The sequence below is a fragment of the Phyllobates terribilis genome, unplaced genomic scaffold (genome assembly GCF_046119375.1).
Source record: "Phyllobates terribilis strain yellow unplaced genomic scaffold, ASM4611937v1 Scaffold_2__4_contigs__length_985480577, whole genome shotgun sequence".
NCBI classification, from domain to species: domain Eukaryota; kingdom Metazoa; phylum Chordata; class Amphibia; order Anura; family Dendrobatidae; genus Phyllobates; species Phyllobates terribilis.
This window is the reverse complement of record NW_027362762.1, coordinates 338,174,642-338,189,896: the sequence shown is the minus strand read 5'-3', so window position 1 is coordinate 338,189,896 and position 15,255 is coordinate 338,174,642. Positions and strand designations below refer to the sequence as shown.

Here is a 15,255-nt window from a genome sequence, read left to right as displayed (position 1 = left end):
CCCCCTTGGCTTGTGGCGCTGGGCCGGAAGGGGCCCCCTTGGCTTGTGGCGCTGGGCCGGAAGGGGCCCCCTTGGCTTGTGGCGCTGGGCCGGAAGGGGCCCCCTTGGCTTGTGGCGCTGGCCCGCTCATATTTTGCACATGGCTGTCTTGGTGTGCTTACAGTTTTGTCTTGACCTTTTTACTTAAAAATATTTTCTGTTTTGCTTTCCTTTCTCGATGCGGTTTATCCGGCGGTCTTGTAAGGTTATAGGGGTCTTTGCATTTTCTGCCAGTATTGCATTAGAGGAGAGTCCGGAGCTCTTCTCCGCTGTACGGACGTAGTGCAGAAACCTAATAAAGACAATCCTACACAGTGCTGGGTCCTGCTCTCTGGCAGCCGGAATCACTGCTGCTGGAATGTGGCTGACCGCTCTGTCAAATTGTCAAACTATTCCCGGACTTCATTACAGGGGTCTCCCACCAACAAAGTATATTTTAATCTATAGATCTTGGAATAATAATTTTCACAATTGAATGTATTCAAATAAAATGTTCCTGTGCTGAGTTAATCTTATAAATGTGCCCCTGCTGTGTACTGTGTAATGGCCGTGTCTGACCGTACAGGAACATAGTCTGATCATACCACAGCTCCTGGGCAGGGGAGGAAGCAAAAGAGTATACAGACATTACAGCACAGGATCACAGATGATTCTTTTTGTGAGGTAAAATATTGCTTAAAAACAGGCAGTGAAATGTTTTACCTCACAAAAAGAATCAGCTGTGATCCCTGCTGTAATGTCTGTATACTCTTTTGCTTTTCCCCCTGCCCAGGAGATGTGGTATGATCAGACCATGTTCCTGTACGGTCAGACACAGCCATTACACAGTACACAGCAGGGGCACATTTATAAGATTATCTCAGCACAGGAACATTTGTTTGTTAAAACACATCCAATTGTGGAAATTATTATTATTCCAAGATCTATTAATTAAAATTTACTTTGTTCTTGGGAAAACCCCTTTAAGTTCATCATAAAGTAGATATTTCTTGGCAGTGTTGACGGAGCATGATGGGTATTGTCCCTGGGGGTAAGAGGGTAATAATATGTGATAAATTTGGTTACTACTGCTCGCTGTGTCTGTAGTACATTAAGGGGATACATGCAATAAATTGACCTAATTTTTCTGCCTTTTTAAATCTCGCCTTTTGCAGTGATGTTTTTTTGAAGATTATCGCTTGTGACAGAGTGCAGTTCTTGGAAGTGAAATGCTTTTCGGACACTTCCGTAAAACTGATCACATTTGTACAACTATAATTGTAACTTCCTCTTAAGCCCATTACAACACTTGCACTTCCATCCTCATGTCAAAAACTGCTTCAGAGACAAGATGTCCATGTTGCACAATCTTATTAAAGGGACTCTGTCAGCACAGGATGACCCTTCAAACCAAGTACAGGCGCTCGGTGCTTCATGGTGCGGCCAATCATTTATATACACCTCCCACCTGCTTATTTTCTATATCTCTGTTCTTCTCTGGCTCTATGAATACTGAGCTGGCAATCAAAGAAGAGGGGGGGGGGATGGAGATGGAGGGAAAACAAACAGGTGGGAAGGTGTAGATAAATGATTGGCCCCGCCATGATGCACATAGCATCTGTGCTGACAGTCCCTTTAATGGTGCATGCCAGGCAAAAATCAGTACTGACTTGTCTAGTGTGAAGCCTGAGAAGTATTATCTAGGGAGTCAGAACCCCCAAAAAGAATCCTTTCATTGTGCCCTTAACGGGACCTATGGAAAGGGGTTGTTGTGGTAACACCTTTTAAAGGGTTTGTGCCAGGGCTGTGGAGTCTGAATCGGAGTCGGTATAAAATGGACTGACTTCAACTCCTAAAATATATACTAAATTGGGTACAATAGTTCAATGCAGTTTGTGGGGAATATTTTTTCCTAAGAATTTGTGAAAGTTATGAAATGTCCTATTCCTGATCTAAGGGTCTAGACTTTTAGCTGAGATGAATCTGAGCTACAGTAAATTTATCACTTAAACATGAGCCATGTATGAGGGAGTCGGTGGTTTGGCTTACCGACTCCTCAGCCCTTGTTTGTGTCAAGTTTGGAAGTTATTCCCTCTCCATGGGATAGGCGATATCTTATGGATTACTGGGGATCTAACCTCAGTTCCATTCAAATGGGGGATGGGTCTTCAAAGCCCTGTTCTCGGGACCAGTGGGGTCCCAGCAGTCAGTCAACAGCAATCGGAAAGTTACCTCTGTATTTATGGGATAGAGGGATAACTTCCAAACTTTCCACAAACCCTTTACATGGGGGCAAGGGGCTTTGTAGTGATATGCCCGACTGCTGTATAGGTCGTAGAACCTATACAGGCATAACAAAACGATATACTAATTCCAGGTTACAGAGGCCATTGCGAGAAAAGGTCAATGCAAATATTTGTTATTGTTTTGGAGAGAACCCCAGTGATCATGCGTAATCTATGGGGGGAAACTGGATAAATGTTAAACTTCCCTTCCACCACAAGAGAATGCATGGCGGGTCCTACAAAGTAATACACATTATCTTGTAGCCATTGTCTGCATCATCTAATAGATGACTGTCTGGAAGTGAGATATATATTAATTAATCCTGAATAGGGTATTTGATGCATACACAGAGAAAGCCGCCAACTGACATGTCAACCAGTGGCTTATCTACAAGAGACCAATACAATCGACAGTCCGAAATTGAACATGCGCGATCAACATCCTTCCTAATGATATATACTTGTGGGTGCTCCTATATACATTAAATCAAGGGATATCGACAGGTTTGGCCAACATTAGAGTGAGTATGGGGTCCTTTACCTTTCAATAATTCCCATCAACTCCTCTCTGGGTCCTTGGCCTTTCTTCTATTAGCCATTGATATCTGTCCCAGCTCATGGACCCCTCTGATGCCGTCTCGTGTAGTAAAACATAGGTGTGCAGTATTTTTGCCTCCTGTGGTTGCACAGATTGCCATTGTAAGAAGCATACCCTTTCCTGTACTGTACACCTGTCTTATTTGTCACCTCTCCATGTGTTTAGAGAACATACATTTTGGGGCCAGCTACCTACAGCAACAAATAACGTATACCTAGTACAGACTTGTTCAATTGATAGATCTATAAAGATGTGCTGGCCTGTCGTGCCATCCACAGTGAGAAAGTGCCGATGACCTCATGACAGGGTATATAGGATTAGCCAAGGCCAAAAGATGTGATTTTTTTACCACATTTTCTGAAAAAAAGCAGTATAATATCCATTGCAATTGCCTCATGTGAACCTTAGAGCTTTGTTTTTCACAGCTGTGTCTGGACAATGGCCATTTTCTTGAGTTTCATTTAACATGATTGACAAGGGTGACCTGCACTACTAGATGTAAACTGTTAAGGGGGTTGTCCACTACTTAGACACCCACTTATAAAATCATGTAGTACCCCATGTAAAATATACTCGCCTCCTGCACTAGTGTTGTTCTAGCAATGTCTGCATCGGGTCTCCAAGCACTCGTCTGACATTCAGTGAATATGCTGGGTCGCTCCCATACCACATTTCCATCTGAAATCCAACCCAAGTTTCATCTGCGGGAAGTGTGATCGCTGTGGTGCTCGCTTAGCATAACAACGTTGTATGAGTGCCGAGAGACACAGGTTGGGTTCACTGTGGGAGTATGAGGCTTTTTAATTTAGACAGAGGACTGTAATTTAAAGGGAATCTGTCAGCAGGTTTTTGCTATTTAATCTGAAAGCAGCATGATGTAGGGGCAGAGAGCCTGATTCCAACAAAGTATCACTTACTAGGATTCTTGTTGTTTCAATTAAACCAGTGTTTTATCAGCAGGAGATTCACTAGGGAACTAGTTGTCTTCTGCCATGTAGTATTCTTGCTCAGTGTAACCCAACCCCCCCACCACTGATTGGCAGCTTTCTGTGTACACTGTCCATAAGCAGAAAGCTGCCAATCAGGTGTGGGCGGGGTTATACAGAGCTCTGCATTCAGAGAGCTGCTAGATCTTCAGCAGATAAATCAGTGATTTTATGAAAAGAAGCCGCTCAATAAGTTACACATCACCGGGTGCCTACATTATTCTGCTCTCAGATAATGGGGCAAAAACCTGGTGACAGATTCCCTTTAAGAAGTGGTTATCCAAGTAGGGGATCACTCTTTTAACGAAAGAGGTGCTATTTTTTTGATCTCTGACTACTTCGTGCTTCCTTCTTAGCAGATCCTGATGTTTTCAGCAGGAGTTACTAAAAATCCAATATGTATGGCTGTCATTGACAGGTTTGGTGATTTTCTATGTGATAAGTAGTGTTCTATCATGTCTGAAATAAAGATGCTTCTGATCTGAGCAAGAGCATGTAATATGGAGCTCTCCTGTGCCCCGCTAGTGTACACTAGCTTTGATTTACATCAGTTTGTGCTGTAATTTATAGTAAATCTGTCAGGCTGCGAGACAACTCGCTCCACCCATGTTATTTGTCATTTTTTATTAAGTGACAAGACAATCCCAAAACTGCAAAAAGTTACAAACCTGGTGTGCCACAAAATCTGCTACTTTTTACATCCCAGCAGTGGAGTAAAGGCCTTGATAATCCCCCCGCTCCCAGGTTTGTTGTGTGAGCACAGCCTAGAGATGGATTCTGTAAGCTGTTTTGTAGATTTGTCATTTCCAGTGATAGGAAATGTGTTATAAACTGTGGCTGAACAGTGCACCTGTATTTTTCTGCTTTAGGTTCATCCACTCTAATTCTACATTCACATGTTGTGGCAAAAAAAAAACAACCTTATCACGGCCCCCATGTGTGAACACAGCTTAAGACCAAGTTCACATGCAGTGCTGTCCGTTAAAAAAAAAAAAAAAAACGGACAGTACTCAGACCATTGTTAGTTAATGGGGCAGTGCAGAGAGAGTGTTTTTCTTTTACTGACCGAATCTGCCTGTGAAAAAAAGTGCGCTAGTTTCTTTCGTGTGTCATTAAACTCGCCCATTCAAGTCAATGGGTGCGCGACTTTTTTTTTTTTTTTCTAAAGAGGATCAGTCAGCTCCTTGACCTGTTTAATAAATATTTTTATTCTCGATGATAAAAAGAAAAAAAATACTGTAGCATGTTTTCCTACAACCTTGAATTGCAACCATTCCTCTGGTAGTCCTACTAGATAACTTGGAAAAATTGATACCTGGGTGTTACCAGCTGGGGAATGGGGTCCATATATGTGTGATATTGTCCAATCAGTGCTGCCTTTACAAAGAGATTGGTAATGCCCATAAATTATAAGGGGAATATCAGAGGGACGGTGCAAAATATATCAAGAAAATCATTCACGGGGAATACAAGCATTTCCTACAACAGACGTGTCAATTTTTTTTTTTTAATCACTAAATCTGCTGTACAACTGTATAATAATTATTTCTCCTATAGCAATGTTCTGTAGGAATTCCTTAGTACTCTTCAGTAGTCATTGTTATTTCAGTAGCGGACTGCCAGATAGCAATAAAGCTGTAACAACTTGGCTTATTATTTAAGAAGTAGTAATTTTCAAATCGTAAAAAATTGCTTGTATAACATGTTACAGGATTACAATTCAGATCAAGCAAATGTTATTGGTTTATTAGGGTTACTCAGGTCGTGGCTTATTTTGGAATATATTGGCATTTATAGTAGATGTTTTACAGTAGACCTCAGCAAGCGAAAAGGATTTTCTGGCACTGTCACATATTCTAGCACACCCAATCGAATTATCGCTCACCTGGAATGTAGCCTGATGAGTAATAGATGCCTGCTTACCACCACTTCTAGGGCACACCCAGCTTGGACCCTGGCCCTAAGGGTGTAGAATTGCCTCTATTGATTTCATAACAACCTCTCACCAAAAATGAAAATAATTGACTCTTTGTGAGTCATCATCCTTTTTTTTTTTTTTGTGGGGGGAGGCAAGTTCAAAATAGGTCTTTAAATCGATCCTGAGCTACAAATAACTCCGCTATTCTGAGCATCTGCTCTTCAGCCACGTGGCAAACCTGTAAAATAAATAAATAAAAAAAATCAATGACCCTTTCAAAGGGTTGTCCACTGTTAGGGCAACCCCCTTCTGAATCCCTATGTTTACCCCCAGTAAAGTAATAACACCTATACTTACCTCCGCTGGAACAGCACCATTTTCGGCACTAGTTCTTTCGGTGCTCGTGTGACAACCAGCGCTGGTTTCACTCCCTTCCCTTTCGGACAATTGACGATATTCGGTGGAAGTGAGAGGGCAGCGGCAGCTCTCACTTTCTCCAGATGTCTATTACGTTTGTTGGATAAGAGAGTGAAGCCAGCACTGATTGGCTGCAGGGATCGCATGAAATAGCAATGTTACATGATCCCTGGGATAGCCAGTGCAGACAACCCATTCATATGTAATTTCCAGTGGAAAATTTAAATTTGACTTTTTAATTTTAATATTCAATGTTGTTTATTGATAAACAGTAGATTTTTTTATTGTTGCAGAAGCTGAAGCTCTTATGGAAATTTAAGGACCTTTCTTTGGATGTGGTTGTAGCGGTGCACTAAGTTTGGTCTTTTTTGTTTTCTCTGAGGCCTCATTCTGATTAAGTTTTCCTGAATGAGTTGTATCCGTGTTTTCACATATAGAACTCGTACTCGTTATAGTCTGTGGGACTGTTCACATGTGTGAATTCTTTTGGACTGAGTGGTCCACACTAGTGTTGAGCGAGTATGTTCTATTAACCCTTTCGCCGAGTATGCTCGGGCCGAGCTCCGAGTATTTACAGCTGCTCGGTGATAAGGTTGAATCGCTCCCGAGTGCATGATTTACGACTGTTTGACAGCTTTAGTACATGTGAGGAATGTCTATTTCTTACACATTCCTCACAGGTAATAAAGCTGCCAAACAGTTGCAAATCATGCACACGGGAGCGATTCAACCTGATCACCGAGCAGCTATAAATACTCGGAGCTCGGTCCGTGCATACTCGGTCAGAACATACTCGCTCAACCCTAGTCCACACCAATACATGTAGTCATGTCCAATTTTGGTCCAAGTCATAGGACAACGGACAGCACTCGTAATGCCATCTATTTGCTATTTGTATTTCACTGACTGATTGGGGAGGCTTGAGAAACATGCATTGGTTTCTTCTTTTTTTTTAAATACGAGAACACTGATGAAACTCTTGATGGTAAAAACTAACACTCTGATGAAAATCTGTACCAAAGCATCGCTGAAAATTTGCCAGTCTTCTTGCCTACAAGAAAAATCACTGATGTCTGAATGAGGCCTAAGTCACTTAAGTAGTCATGCGCCTTAAAGCGAACCTGTCACCAGATTTGACTGATATGAGATACGGCCACCACCTTTCAGCCCTGATATACAGCATTCTGTAATGCTGTGTATATGCCCCCAATCTGACTTGCAAGACAAGAAAAAGAGCTTTTATTATACTCACCTGGCCGGCGGTCCAGTCCCAGGATTGTCGCTCGTCTTGGTCCGGCGCATCATTTCTTCTTGCGATACTGTCCTCCTTATTGCTTCATGTGGATGACGCGTTCCTACGTCATCCACACAGTCTCCCCAGCATCGCGCTCCTCTTCAGGCGTACTTCTCTGATTAAAGCAGCTTAAAGTACTGCAGTGCGCATTCATTGGGGCTCTTTGACCTTTATCGGTGCATGCGCACTGCAGTACGTTGCTCTGCCCTTGTCAGGGAAGAGGAGTACGCCTGACATAGGGATGCGTCAGCCACGCGAAGGAAGAAGAGAAGCTCTGGACCAACGCGAGCGACACCCCTTGGACTGGATCGCCCTCTAGGTGAGTATAGTAAAAGCTCTTTTTCTTGTATTGCAGGTCGGATTGGGGGCTTATACAGCATTATAGAATACTGTATATCAGGCCTGCAAGGTGCTGGCCGTGTCTCATATCGGTCAAACCTAGTGACAGATTCCCTTTAAGACCTCAATGTCTGACTACTACAGTGCATCTTAGCTTAGTGCCCACGATGCAGAAATGAATCAGAAATTTTCCTGAGCATTTCTGTGTCTCCTTAGCAGAAAAACGCATGCAGTTTGCATGGATTTACACTGTGTTCCAAATTATTATGCAAATAATATTTTCTCAGATTTTCCCAAATTACCTATATGAATTGCAGTCATTGTAATTTTCCAGTCAAATAACTATTAGAGTACAATTGAAAGGTTTTTGTACAAACTGCCTATGATAACAGTATATTTTTTTAAAAAAACAACTGCACTCAAAATGCATGTTCCAAATTATTATGCACAGCAGAGTTTTCAACCTTTTCATTTTAATAAAGAACAAAAAAATGGTCATTTTTGAAATTATAAGCATTAGCAGGTTATTACAAACTGAAATCAAACAGTTTTCAACTCAAAACTTTATTCTAGGTGATGTTACATTTGCACATAGGACCCCTTGTTCGAAAGGAGCTTCTGAACTCTCTCGTCCATTGAATTTGTCAGGTTTTGGATGGTTTCTGCTTCAATTGTTTTGCATGAGGACAGAATACCCTCCCAGAGCTGTTGCTTAGATGTGAACTGCCTCCCGCCATCATAGACACTCCTTTTGATGATGCTCCAGAGGTTCTCAATGGGGTTGAGGTCAGGGGAGCATGGGTGTCACACCATAAGTTTGTCCCCTTTTATGCCCATAGCAGCCAGAGATGCAGATGTGTTATGTGCAGCATGAGAAGGGGCATTATCATGCATGAAAATGATCTTGCTGCGGAATGCACGGTTCTTCTTCTTGAACCATGGCAGGAAGTGCTGTTTGAGAAACTCAACATACATTATGGAGTTCATCTTTACCCCTTCAGGGATCCTAAAAGGGCCGATAATCTCTCTCCCCATGATTCCAGCCCAAAACATTACTCCACCTCCTCCTTGTTAGCGCCGTAGCCGTGTTTGCATCGGGTGTCCATCAACCAGCCATCCTCCACTCCATCCATCTGGACCATCGAGATCATTTCACGCATGATAATGGCCCGTCTCATGCTGCACATAACACATCTGCATCTCTGGCTGCGATGGGCATAAAAGGGGACAAACTTATGGTGTGGCACCCATGCTCCCCATTGAGAACCTCTGGAGCATCATCAAAAGGAGTGTCTATGATGGCGGGAGGCAGTTCACATCTAAGCAACAGCTCTGGGAGGGTATTCTGTCCTCATGCAAAACAATTGAAGCAGAAACCATCCAAAACCTGACAAATTCAATGGACGAGAGAGTTCAGAAGCCCCTTTCGAACAAGCGGTCCTATGTGCAAATGTAACATCACCTAGAATAAAGTTTTGAGTTGAAAACTGTTTGATTTCAGTTTGTAATAATCTGCTAATGCTTATAATTTCAAAAATGCCATTTTTTTTTGTTCTTTATTGAAATGAAAAGGTTGAAAACTCTGCTGTGCATAATAATTTGGAACATGCATTTTGAGTGCAGTTTGAGTGTTTTATTTTTTTGAAAATATACTGTTATCATAGGCAGTTTGTACAAAAACCTTTCAGTTGTACTCTAATAGTTATTTGACTGGAAAATTACAATGACTGCAATTCATATAGGTAATTTGGGAAAATCTGAGAAAATATTATTTGCATAATAATTTGGAACACAGTGTATATAGTGTGACCAAGTTGACAAGCACTTTACAAGTGATGCTAAAATTGCTTGGAAAGCGCTTGTCAACCCGCATGCGGAAATGCAAGTGAAGAACGCTTCACATCCGCATGTCCCTGGCAGGAAAACGCATGTACAATCCGCATGCGTTTTTTTATGCCACGGAGATGCAGAAACGCTCAGGAAAAAATCCTGAGCATTTCTGCATCGTGGGCACATAGCCTAATAGTGCTTGTGATTTTACATTTTCAATAGCTAGCTGAAAGTTGTTAGAAATCGAATCCAGCACCGCATTCACTATCAGTAGTTGTGAGTGGCACACAACGTTTGAGATTTTAATCTTGGAGGCCAGTTCAAGACTTGTGTTTTGTACGTTAGTCTTCATGCAGAGTCCTGGAGTAGCATGTGCCAAATTCACTAATGCGTGCTCCCCTTAATGAATTTTCCACATTCACAGACAGAAATCTACTCTAGTCAGAGACTGTATTACATTTCTGCTATATATATTAATACGACTTTTGCGTTTCCTACTTTTCATAAAGTTGTTGGACCTGGTGTAAAAGCGCTTAACGCTGCAACATTTTTCAGAGCTAGAGTTCCCTAAAAGTTTTGTGCCATTTACAACAGTTAATTCGAGAATTCTGGTGGTAAGGGCTCATACTCATCTGCGAGAAAAACGGACTAGTACAATCTGATCAAAAAAATCTGAGTGCACTCTGACCAATGTTATTCTAGGAGTTCCAGCTCATCTGCGATTTTTTTTTTTCTCAGCTGAAATCGGACTGAGAAAAAAATCGCAGCATGCTGCGTATTGCCACATATATTGGACGAGCTTCGCCAATGCAAGTCAATGGGTGCGAGAAAAAAAACGGACGGCATACGGACCCATCCGTATGTCATCCGATTTACGGATACATTACCATCTCATACGGATGCTAGGTGTGAAAAATCGCACTGTCCCCTCATGAAAATCGCATGACACTCGTCCCGATTTTTCGGTCCAGATATCGTAACGTTTTTTTTCACACACATGGGTACGAGCCCTAACTGATGTCTCAGGCCCTTTTAGTCTTCCGGGTTCTAATAAAAACTTTTTCCGACCTGTCAGCAATTGCATCCTGGCATAAGAAAAGAACCCATTTCAATTTTCTCAAAAGTATTCCTATTTCTCTTGAAAAATATAATTTCGAGTTTGTCTTATCTTGTGTTTGGATTCTATAAAAATATATATAATCATTTTATCTTATTCTCTCTCTAAAATGTTGCTGTTCTTTCCTTTTTGTTATGTTATTGTGGTTTGCTTACATCCAGTATAACCTACTCTCGCTATGGCTGACTTCTGGCTAGTTTCAGTATGTAAATTGGATGAGATAGATGCAGCTGTACATATTTGGCTCAGCTGATGACACTGATAGCATACGTGGCAGGTGAGTCTTCAGGCAGACACAGCGAGCTGTATTTAGTTTGCAGTTAGATGTCATTACTCATTTTGTAAGGGCATCTACTCCTGGCCTTTGGTTAGCTCTTCTGACAGTCAAAGCAACAGCTCTTTCTAAGTGAGCTTACATTTTCTTAATACAGCGATTCATTCCTTGCATTTTGCTTTTGGTGTGGTTTCCTCCAGTGCACTTCAGGAACAGTTCCTCAAGTCCATGTATAACAGATATTCAGGATCTTTTCATATGGTCAGTTAGATGTAATGCTCTGACTTACGGGCTAGCAACCAGAACATAGTTTCAAAGACTGTAATAGATTAACTGCACCTACCATGTAACATGCTCATAAAAGCTGCAAATGTAGGGACTATATCATATGCAATATAAATTGGGTCAAGTGAAAAAGGCATAGAGTAACCATGACCTATTACTCACCTGATTAACCCCCTCCTCTCCCACTTTCCAGCACCGCCGCTTACTATACTGCAGCAATGTTGGGGTCCATAGCAGTGAATTGGAGTTTGACCACTGTCTCAGAAATCCAAGTCTGCAGACAGTGATCAGAGGAGAGTCACAGTCCCATTGTTTTAGTGATCTGAGGGGCTCACAGGGCACAGCCACCCCCCCCCCCCACACTCATGTAATTTTTTTGATGTACCAAAATTACATAAAAATTTTTAAAAGTGAAACTTCTACATATGTCATAGGGTGCAGAAGATTTCCTGTATTATTAAATTGGCTTTCCTGTTAGCTTTTTTCAGTCCTGACCTCACTGAGTGAAATGTATAGGTTTTACAGTCTGTCATCCCACAACATAATGTGTCTTTGCCCCGCTGTCCTGGGCAGTCTGCTGATTGTCCTGCAGTATGACATGGCCTCAGCCACCACACCGCCTCTTTAATTCATGCAGGGTAGCCTTGCACAATGTTGGCTGTCACTGACTCATGCAGCTCACATAATGCAGCTCTACTCTGCCCTCAGTCCTGCCGGCCGCAGCATCTTCCAGTCTGGTGATTCCCAGCAGTGCTCTTTTGTGTGCTCCATTCTGCTCCTCCTGTGAGTCCCCATGTATGTCTGCTTCCTTACTTAGCTCCGGGCTTATGATATATTGTCCCGCAAGTTATGCAAATAAATAAGTTTAAAAAAATCTATCTCATGGGAGAATATGAAAAACAAAGTAATACCCCCATGAGAGAAAAAAATTAAGATTTTTTTTTTTCTTCAGAACTACATTATAGGACATTTCATAATGTTCCCAAATTTACAGCACACACTGCATTGAACTACTGTAGCCAATTTATTATATATTTTAGGAGTTGGTCCATCTTATTCCGACTCCCCAGCCCTAACTCATACATACCCTCCGGTGCCGTGTCAGAAACCGGCGAATCCCCGCACTGGATTTGTAAGTCTGCAGACTTATTTATTTGGACTGGACAACCCCTTTTAACCAGTTTAAGACCTCAGTTAAAATAAGATGTATACCTCCTGCAGTGGTACCTAACTTGGCGCAGCTGTTCTCAGATATTGATATGACGTTGTGTGACGTTCTAGCTGCAGCTGCGTGTCGCATGGTGTGCCCTCTTTTTGTTCTTCAGAAATTGGGAGGTATGCTGAAAATGCTCATGGGCAACGTGGCCTTCAAGCTTTGAACAGCTAAGCAGACAGCTCTTGGATATAAACTACAGCAGGAAGTCTCCTGGATTTTCAACAAACCGTTAAATATGGCTCAGTAGGTGTCTCTCAGTAGGCGTTCTTGCTATACATGTTATATTTAGAAATTTGATAGTCACATAACCCCTTTAGTGGGAATCTGTCACCAGGTTTTTGCCACCTAATCTAAAAGTAGCATAATTGACAAAGACCCCGATTCCAAGGATGCATCACTTACTGGACTGTTTGATGTAATTTTGATATTGATGTAATTTTATTAATCACCTGTAGATAAGACTGATTTTATCACTAGTGTTAGTAATCCTGCTGCCAAGGTAGTCCTCCATATTCATGAGCTCTGTATAACCCCACCCCCAACACTGGCAGCTTTCTGTGTACACTGGACATAGGCAGAAAGCTGTCAATCAGTGATGTTGGCAGGGTTATACAGAGCTCAGCATTCAGAGAACTGCTAGATCTTCAGCAGATAAAACAGTGATTTTATTAAAACTGGACCAAGCAACCCATTAAATGAGTTTTTGGTGTAGTTTTTTTGGACAGTTTTTCCATTGTATAAGTGATGTTTCTTTTGTTTTTATGATCTTTTTCACTCCCATTATATGGTGAAAAAAATGCTAATGTTTTTTTAAGCAAAAACTATTGAAAACTTTTGCATCTTTTGTGCCTTCTCATTGTACTTTACAATTTAAGTCAAAGAGTCTTCTGAGCAGAAAACAGAAGAATGGACATGTCATTTTTTTTTAACCACTTGATGTTTATAGAAACCTAAAGTGGTTAAAAGACATTCAAAAGCCTGACCATATGCGCAGCAATTTGTTTTTACATAGAAATGCAAATATAAGGAATCCACTTGAAGAACAAAAAGACAATTTGGGCACATGCCCTAATGGTGGTCAAAACTACTGACAGATTCCCTTTAAATGTGTTTTATCCTCTCATAAAGTGATAGCTTGTCTGTTGGATATACAGTTAAAGGGAACCTGTCATCAGAAAAAACGCTATTAACCTACAGATACGGAGATAATCTGCAGGTTAATAGTGTTACTAACCTTCCCGGCGCCTGCACTTAGCCAAATGCTCTGGGGAGAAAATGAATTTTATCCCACCCCCCCCCCCCCTCCGGCAGCTTTAATTTGAGAGTATTCACGGGGTTTAAGAATTACAGCTCGTTAATATGTACCTGCCTCATTTTAAAGGGAATATAAAAGTAATTGGACAATTATCTTAAAAGCTCTTTAATGGGCTGCATGAGCTATTCCCTCATTAATCCATCATCAATTAAGCAGATAAAGGTCTGGAACTGATTCTAGGTGTAGCAATTGTTTTTGGAAGCTGTTGCTGTGAGCCCACAACATGTGGTCAAAGGAGCTCAGTGGAAGAGAAACAGACCATCTTTAGTCTGAAAAAAGAAAAATAAAAGAGATCCATCAGAGAGATAGCCAAAATGTTAGGAGTGGCTGAATTTACAGTTTTTGATACATTCTGCAAAACAAAGGGCGTACTGGTGATCAAAGAGGCCTGGAAGTCCACGGAAGACAACAGTGTAGGATGATCGCTAAATCCTTCCCATGGTGAAGAAAATCTCCTTCACAACATCCATCCAAGTGAAGAGTAGAGATGAGCGAACCCGAGCTCCCAGAAGTCCGTTTTAGGCTATGTGCTAACGTTCAGGATTTGAAGCAGAAATTTTCTGAGTGTTTCTGCATCTCCTTGGCAGGAAAAAAGCTGCGGAAAAACCGTGAGGTTTTGCCGTGTTTTTTATGTGATTTTTGAAGCGTTTTTGTACATCACTGAATGCTTTTTGGAGCTAAATAAAATTATTTGGTGGGACATTGCTTAAACCCTTGGATTACCGTCAGAACTGGGGTGAGTATGTTGGTTAATTTAAATGATTAAAGAATGTGTCTGTTGTATTTCAAATAAAGTGTTTACTCTGTGTTAATTAAAATAAAGAGTTAAATAAAGTTTGGTGATGAAAGGGTCTGATTGACAACTTGTCATCACCAAACAAAAGAGCTAGGTGTCAGCTAATCACATTCACCCAATCTCATTAGCATTTCCATTCATGTAATTTCTGGGGCAACTGTGAGCTGCTATTTTTAGCCTAGGAAGGTGCCATTAGGCAAACATGGTCCCTGGCCACTATTAATAGCTCACAGCTGTTTCGTTAGCCGCTACGTCCCCCCGATCAGCACTCAGCAGCGCTTTGGACACAGTGTATTTTTGCTGCGTCCAAAACGCAGTGTTCTAATGCCGCAATTTTGTTGTCAGTACATGTGAATCCACTGCATATAATAACACTTCAATCGGTCAAAATCTGCAGTGGAGACTAGCGTGTCCGCTACAGAAATTGACATGCTGTGGGTGAGTTTGGGTACGTGGCCACGATCAGGAGAGCCGCTGCAGATTTGACGCTGCGTGTTTTTGCAGCGTCAAACCCACATCGTCCAGATGTTACAGCATAGTGGATGGGATTTCTAGAAAACCCATGTC

The 15,255-nt window shown here is 41.6% G+C and overlaps 1 protein-coding gene across 5 annotated transcripts in view; it reads left to right on the top strand.

Annotated features, from left to right (window-relative positions):
• TMEM131 (transmembrane protein 131) overlaps positions 1 to 15,255 on the top strand; it is a 255,588-nt gene that overhangs the window by 98,849 nt on the left and 141,484 nt on the right. The gene's annotated exons all lie outside the window — the stretch shown is intronic.